The following is an 8,896-nucleotide window of genomic DNA, read 5'->3' as shown; positions in this document are numbered from 1 at the left end:
TGCCTGTTGACCACAAAAAACACGTCAATCCAGTGTCCCCCCACAGGAGTCATAGTTGATTAAATACCCCCACCACCGTGTGGATGGTGCTGTTTTACCTCAAGGTCATACTATCCTGAGTTGGTCCCTGGAAATGACAAGCCTGTCACGCCTTTCAATATACATTCCTGTGATTTGTTGGGGTCAGAAAAGATCCCCCATCATCCTGGGGGGAACTTCCTAAAACCTTCCTTCCTTCCTTCCTTCCTCATGTATATAATGCTTTTATTAATGCTAGCTCTATAGTACTATTGTGAAAGACTTATGGACTCATTTCATGTGTTTTAATAATAGAAAGAAAATGACAGTGTCCTCCTCAGGAATCGGTCTATGAAGTCAATTGGGAGTCTTGGTGTGACTTCTATGGAACAGGAATTCTGGCATATCATCCACATGGAGTGATGGGCATGAAAAATGAAAAGTGATAGAAAAAAAAAAAGAGAGAAACTGGGAAGGAGAAGAAGAGCTGCCAATTCCCTCAAAGCCTAGAGAATCTGCAGATGAAGAAGCTCCATTCAAGTAGCAAAAGGTTTTCCCTACTTGTGCTGCTTGTTTTCATATGAAAGAAACCTGCTGGTGTTATGCTCAGATGTTCCAGAAGCATTCTTGAGTGCTCTTCCTCTGTCAGAAAGAACTCTCTACCTGATGGGTAGTTTAAGATAGAGGCAAAGGGTATGTGTCACCAGCTCATTTTGTTCTTCCCCTTGCTATCCAGTGGATTATGTGGAGCTTGTGGTCTGTTACTCCTCCATTCTGTTCCTTTCAGGGGGCGGGGTGGCATCTCACCCCAAACCCAGAAAGTCTTAGAGTAGTTTTTGTTGCAGTTTAATTATTAGGATGATCACTTGCCTGAAGATATTCTCTAAAAAGTTATATTCTCCTAAATGAGCTCTATTTGTAATTAAGCTAATATTTTTGCCTCCATCTGCTCTCACTTTTTTGTCTTATTTATTAATTAGTTCACAACTCAAATGGAAAATTGGACAGTATGAGTAAAATCATACTGAACTTATAGCATCCAATACAGTTCAGACTCATAATAGAAATAAAGATGGAATAAACACTACATAAGTTCATATCCGTCATTTAGAGATCGAGACTTGTATAACATGCATTAAATAGTTTTACAACTTCCAAAACTTCAGATTTAATCTACATTAAGAGGAATATATGTTTTCCCAGCAGATTTTCTGTATTATTTTTTTTTCTATAATTAGTCACAGAGAAGAAGAGGATTTTTTCAGTTACTATGTTTTGAAGTTATCATTCAGTTCAGTCCCTTGATAAAATAGCTTTTTATTTTACTTTATTTATTTTGTTTTGTTTTATTATTTTATGTGTATCTTGCCTGCATGTATGTGAGTGCACCCAGGCAATGCCCACAGGGTCAGAACAAGGCATCAGATTCCCTGGAACTGTAGTTACAGAGATTTGTTACTCGCCATGTGGGTGCTGGGCATAGAACCCAGCTCTGTATGTATGTATGTATCTCTCCAGCTCTGTTTGTTCATTTCCTCGAAAGCACATTTTCTTGTAAAGGAAAATGAAATACACAATACAATCTTTTTTTCCTAATAAATTTTCTCTGCTACTAAAATGAAAGCATTTCAGATGTAATATTTTTCACTCTGGTAGATCTTGTTAGTTATGCATCTACTGCTGCACCAGTGTCAGAACCTGTGGTATGGACATCCTGGCTTGAGGGTGTTAAAATTTGCATGTTGTCTATCTTCTCTTATTTCGATCTGTGCATTTTCTACAGTCCTATCTATTTGTCATACTGTCACCAACAGAGAGAATATTTGAAGATTCTGTGGGCTTTTCTAGGTATCCTGTGTTGTGATTCAGCTTTATTTGTAAGCTTCTGACAAAGCTTCTGTGAGCTTTGGTTGCTCACAGAAACCAAAAAAGTATTCGAATGGTCACTCACAACTCTAGGTCAGCTCTGCTAGTGCACCAACCATTCCTGATTTCTATGGTGTTGGCATCTGATTGAAGCCACACTGTGCCAGTGAATAAATTAGGCTCTTCTCTTCATAGAACTTAATCTCTATTCTGCATTCCCTTGCCATTTAATTCCTTCTTCAAATATTTTTTCCTACTAAGGAAAGTAGACTTACCATCAGCCATGCAGGTCCATCATCTTTCATGCAGACCCACTATTTCATGCAATCTATACAAACCCACAAATACCAGGCAGATTATATTAGGCAGGGGTATTTAGAAGAATGTAACTGATGTGACAAATACATATATTAAAAGAATTTAATGAATCAGTTTGTATCGAAATAATAACAGTTGTCTCACTCCTGAGACACTGAGAACAGAGTAGTTGCTCAGTCCACAAGCCAGAGTTCTTCAGTGGTCTCAGTATGGAGCATAAAACCCAGAGAGTTCCTGGAGAAATGATGCCTTTAGTTAAAAATGGAAGCCTGGAAGCACTGGCTCTAATGTCAGCAAAGGAAGTAGCAGCCGCAGCAGCAGCGGCCACAGAAGCCATAGCAGCAATAACAGGGTAAATCAACTCAACAGTAGGAAGGAAGGCAGAGCGAGCAAAGAGCAAAGACTCTTCCTTTTTCTATGCCCTTCGTAAAAATCACAGTGGCTACCAGGGTGCTGCCCACATTGGGGTGGGTCTTCCCACGTCAGTTGAGGCAATCAGGACAATTCTTCAGTTGAGTTTCCTTCTTCAAGTGATTCAATTTTGTGGCAATTTTACATTAAAACCAACCACAACACAGAAATGTTAATATCCAAATAGAACCACTACTAACCTGGAAGACCCACTATTGTCCATGTAGATCCACCATTATCTACACCATTGTACAAGAAGACCATTCATTGTTGATGGAGACCTACTACTGATTAGATTGAAAGATTAGGTGGCCAGGGCTCCCTTGGATGGGTCTCTGTTTTATGTGGATTTGTTGCTGTCCTTTCATGATCCATGCAGACCTACCATCATCCATGCAATCCACCAGAGTCCATTTATACACACCATTGTCTACAAAGGACCATCATCTATGCATACCCACTAATGTCCATTGAGATCCACAAAGCATTACATAGACTGGCAGTCAAAAGCTGAATCACATCTTGGTAGAGGTTATTTTCAGTTTTCAAGAATTCTGCTCTTTTTATAAATATGAGTTTGGAGAATATCCTAGCTACAAAAATAAATTCTTAGTGACCAAAAGAAAACATTTTGTACAAAAATTCTGTTAAGGTGAAATGTGAAAAAAAAAAAACCTACTCATGACTTACAAGATTCTTTTTAAAAAATAATGTTAGAAAAATCTCAATAAACCTCCAGACCAAGTACATTTTACAAATGAGATGACTAAGATGGAAACAAAATAGAAATCACACATCTAGAAAATTTCAGCAAATATGGACTAAAAGCAAGGTCACTTGCTACTCAGAGTAGGAAATTTTAGCATATGCTCTTCTCTTCTGATTTTTTAAAGTAGTGCTTAAAATTTGTAAAAGAATAGGTGTATGATTATAGAATTCTATGTATCTCACTTTACCCTTACAAGAATCTTGAGAAAGATAAATTTAATTCCTATTTCATAAATAAGGAACCTAAGGTTCTGGAATAATAAGTCAAGGTCCTCCCTTCACTGACTGACAACCTCGTATCTGTACACTTTGCCCTCTTCAGAAAGAACCAGAACCATTTGTGAGATGGAAGCTTACAGAATCTTCATTTCACCAAAATACTTTTCCTGTGTACTTGCCACCCAAAGCAGAACCTATATGCCAATTGAAAAGAAAACTGTGAGAACTGAGAAGTGATTGTACCACAAAGAAAATTGATTCCTGCTCTACCTCTTAATAGCATGAAATCAAGAAACATCAATGTTGTAAGAAAAATGGCTTGATAATATAATGAAAACCTCTAGACAAAGTTAAGTATACATGGTTTCCAATGCAGTTGTATATTTTTCTATGATTAAATATGTACAACAATAATGGGAGTAAGCCAGGATGGGCACAATGGTGACAAATATGAAATAAAAGAAAACAATTGAAATTCTAAACTTAAATAAACATTAATATTAAAAATATCATAATTTTAAGTATGAAAAGAAATTCTCAAATTGCTATTTTAAACACCTTCATACCTTCAGGTGATAACGTTTCTGATGTTTAGCTTTGTCCTATCTCACGTGCTGTGGAAATCTCTGGAGATGCAGTTCTTCCCATTTAGATTATTTTCCCAGAATGAGTGACCGGAAGAGGGATGACACATCCAAGTGCCAACGTCTTCTTTTTTTGGAGAGGTGTTACCACACGCCCTTTGATTTCTGTGATGTTCTTCTGCCTTAGCAATGCTCAACCTCAAGTAGTTTTATTGCACTTTATTAAGGCTACTGATTGTCCCTAAAAGGATTAATAACCAGAACAATGCCATGTAGCAATCTTTGTTCCTTTTATACAAGTGTTCAAATGTGTCCTTGTATTTGCTAATGAGTTTTTTTAGTCTTCTGTGGTTTTCTGTTTATTTCTTTTCCTCATTTACACCTTTGTGTGGATGGTTTTCTCTACTTACAGAGGCCTCTATTCAGAATATAGTAACTGTATCCATTCTCATTTTGTCACAAACGTATTTCAGAATCTGTTTTCTTTGATAGTAAAGGTTTTAGGAAATGTTCTCAGTGCTATTTCTTAGTCCACTATTCAGAGACCAATTCAGTATTGGAATGTGTTTTCTGATTGATTTGCACAATATTGCACATTTATTTTTTAACTCCATAAATTTCCCTTTTCAAATGAAGTGTTTTAGGCTCAAAAATAATATCATGATGCACGTGATATCCTTTACTTTGTCAGTCCAACAGACCAATTTACAAAGAGCAGCTTAGAGTAGACACACTGTAAAGCAGACAAGGCCAGCAACATAGTATCTCATTGAAACTGTCATGCTATCGCAACATAATTTGAGCTAATTCCTTCTGAAACAGGTTCACAGTTTTTGTTTTGTTTTTTCAAATAAATGAACAGAGATCAAAGAACTCTATTTTCTTTTTTGAGACCCAGATGGAAAATGGCTGAAGTTCAGCTTAAATGTTTCCACCAGCAGTATGCCCAGCAGGTGAGATCACTTCTAAAGCAGAGCATGAAAGTGATGGTAGGGAGAAAAACAGAAATTGCAAAGCTTACAAAAATCAATAGGCTGTTAGAGTCTGTGTGAGAAGCAGCAGAAACTGCTTTTGGCAAACTATTGGAAAGCTGTGTCCAACAACAAATTAGCCTCACATTTAAGAGCTAAATGACTAGCAGTACTTCTTTATTTAGGCTGGGTCTAAGTTAGCAGAGTTGAGCAGAGACTGCCCCTACCGCACTGCACATCCCTTATCCACCTTGTCTTGTTTGAAATGTCCTTTCCCAGTCTTTCAAGCAATACCTTCTTTCTAAAACTCAGCTCAACAGGGCAGTGCTTTGAGAAGTCTTCACTATTCAACCATGTTCTACTACAGTGCTTTCTCTCGATGGCCCTAATCTTATGCATTGATATGCTTGTATGTGATATTTTGTTGGGCTCTTATCATAGTTGTCTTAGAATACAGTAGAATGAAGATACTCACTAGCTGAATAATTATACTGATAAATTAAGACAACATGCTTTCTTTTAAAATGACCAACTGGTGTTTGGGGTTAAATTATTAGGATCTTAAATTTATCTCATCTTTTCATATTTGTATTTTTATACTTTGGTAATTATGGATTTTGTCTTACACAAATGCATTTGGAGAGACAAGATAATTTGTCAAGAGGGATAGCAATTATGTAAAGCTTACTAACTTTATTCCTTAAATGTCATATTTGTAGTTTGATGGGATAGCTGAATAAAAGATGAATCAAAATGCTTTAGAAATGTCTAATGATGCATATTATAATTTTCTTTTTAAAGCAAATCATGACAGACCATTGAAATTTCACAGCAAGTAATGAACCACTTCTTCAGATTGTATTACCATTCAGAGTTGGCCAAGTTTGAAAATATAAATTCTGGTGATAATTTCTTTTAGAGTATTTAACATTTATTTTCCCCTAAGGAAAACGTGATAAAAAAAATCAACAAACACCTGTTTTATAATCAGTATTGCTAAACATGAAATCTATCATGTCTTGATCTCCTTTTGTTTACAATTTTACATCTAGATTATATTAAAAGATGTAGACAAATAATTATGCATTTCTACAGAAATGGAAACATAAACCAAGAAGATGGATACACAAATGCCAGACATAATATTCAAAATGAATTTGTCTTTGAACTTCCTCAAAAATATTTCAAAAAGTTAAATGTGATTTGTTACAGAAGTCTATTTTTTTTTCTTTCAATCAAGGTAGTTTATTCATGAAAAGAAAAAGTCACTAATAAACTCATCTTAGTAAACTAGTTGTAGCTCAGACATTACTCATTCCTCCAAAAAGAGTAAGCCAGCCAGGGCCAAGATGAGGAGCACCCTGGGAAGAGGGGTGGAGCTGCCCAGGAGATGGGGCATTAGCTGCAGAGAGTTAGGACGGCCATTTTTGGAACTCTGGGAGCAAGGCCTGCAGCCCAGGAATGGCAGGGGTGAGAATGGCTAGCAGATGCCCTGTCCAACTCACAGGCTCCACAGGATGAGATGAGGCAAACAGTGGGGTGAGATGGTGCATGGGCGCAGGGCATGAAAGCAGTGGAGAACAGTAGGGCTTGAATGGCATGGGGGGGGGCATTATGAGGAGCCATTTCTTTGTAAACAATGCCAAACCCAAGATAAAAATATGTTATGCCAGTTCTGTCCATCTGTGTCAGGACCATGAGACCCTGAGTGAGTGAAGGAGGGTCAAACAGAGAGTGGGAAGGGGAAAATTTAAGGCAACACTAGTCTTGAAATTCTACCTTTTAGTCACTCTGTTTGATTGCTGTATAATTCTTTTACCAAGTAATGGATTTCCTTATGATGTTTTCATTTATGGGCATAGTTTGATCCTATTAACCCATAAACATCATCTTTTGTCTCCTTTTTGCCTCCTTCTAGGCCTATTCCTCTTCTCAAATAGTCCCTTCACTACTTCCATGCCTTAGTTTGCAAATTTATATTCTGCATATATGAGAAAAATAGGCAATGTTTTTATTGGTTTTTCTCAATGTGTATTTTTATTGATTTTTTGTGCATTTCATATATACAGCTAAATCATATCCAGACCTCCCCCCCATCTGCACCTCTCTTTAGCCCCCACACATACCAGATTTCATACATTCTGTCAAACATGTCAAGGCCTATAGAGTCAAGTTTGTGCAAGTTATCCACTGGAGTCGTCAGCATATCTAGTCAGTCCCCTAAAGAACACCCAATAGCAATCACCTTCCAATGTTTCCATAGCTAATGTTGGGGTCTCCTGCCTATTTCCCAAGTTCTGTGCTTAGTTTTCATCTGATTATGTTAGCATGGGTCTTGTGCACGCTGTCATCATTGTTGTAAGTTCATTTGAGCAAGTTTCCTGAGGCCTGGAAGACTGTCTTCTTATGATCATGTATGAACTCTGGCTCTCACCATCTTTCCACCCCTTCTTCTGAAATGGTACCTGAGCCTTGGGTGGCAGAGGCCTAATATAGGAGTCCTATTCAGGGACACACACTGTGCAGTCTCCTACTCTCTACACTTTGGCAAGTTGTGAACTTCTGTATGCATCATACTCTACTGCATGAGGAAGCTTCGCTAGTGAGAGATGAGAGATAAAGTAGTACTCTCTCTACCCTGTGTTCCATTCTGTGTTCTGTGAGCCTTAGATATAGAGATTCTGTTGTAGATGTGTCACTTAGAGCTGGGCATCTCAGAGACATTTATTCTCTGTGTTTCATCAGTTGTTGAACTCTGTAATAGTCTCCATCTGTTTCAAAAAGAATCTTATTTGATGAGTGGTGAATGGTATACCTGTTTGTAGATGTAAGGATTCATATTTAGCATACAGTAAGAAAATACATTTGTCTAAGAATGTGAGGAAGGTAGAGTTTTCTCTAGGATCTATGAGCTCTTTATCCATGTGTATTTGACTATATTTACAGTGCTACATGTGAGTTTTCTCCCACTGAAAGGGCTTTAAGTCCAAGCAAATAGCTGTTAATTACCCCCAAGATAACATTGCCAATACTGCACCGCTATAGTTTGCTGTGCTTGTCATTTGTTCATAGTTGTGGTTATTAGACCTTAAACCTGGACATGGACCATTGATTGATATTCTTCCTTAGTAGCTTGCATTCTCTAAGACAGAGAGCTAGTCTTCAGGGAGGAGGATATACAAAGAAGCATGGGGGAGAATGGGAAGAAGGAGCTCAAGAGATGGAGACAATAGAATATGGTCATTGTCAAGTGGAAAATAAAGATAGTTTAACTGGGGAGGGAAGAGGGAGGTTATACAGTGAGCTTCTCAAGAGACGTAAATAAAACTTAGGTGGTATGAAAAAACAGAGCAAAGTATATTAACTCAAAAACCTACTGAAAAAAATTACACATAAACTATTTCTACATGAGTCCACGTGTATAGCCGAAGTGTATATTACAAGAAATTTTACCAGGCAGGAGAAATCTCCCTTCAAGTGGTTTGTCATGATAGTACCAGGGATTCCCAAAACAACAGAGGCTTTTGCACAGCCTTTGATTACTTCCCAGAACTTGAAGGTAAGAGCCTATTGTTGAAGAAAGGTCATAATTCAGATACAGGACTTGGAGCAATGGAACTGGGACTGGTCTGTAAAGTCTCAAATTACAAGAAGAAAATTTTTAGGGAAACAAAATTTCACTGGATTAAAAATTTTAACCCTGGTGAAACTAAATATTTAAAAATTTTAATATATAAATAA

The 8,896-nt window shown here is 37.3% G+C and overlaps 1 pseudogene; it reads left to right on the top strand.

The window, feature by feature from the left end:
• The first annotated feature begins 641 nt into the window (after positions 1 to 641).
• Positions 642 to 8,896, top strand: part of LOC103743291 — a 43,700-nt pseudogene continuing 35,445 nt past the window's right edge.

This window comes from Nannospalax galili, unplaced genomic scaffold (assembly GCF_000622305.1).
Source record: "Nannospalax galili isolate Female #2095 unplaced genomic scaffold, S.galili_v1.0 scaffold242, whole genome shotgun sequence".
NCBI lineage: Eukaryota > Metazoa > Chordata > Mammalia > Rodentia > Spalacidae > Nannospalax > Nannospalax galili.
This window is presented reverse-complemented; position numbering and strand designations above follow the sequence as displayed.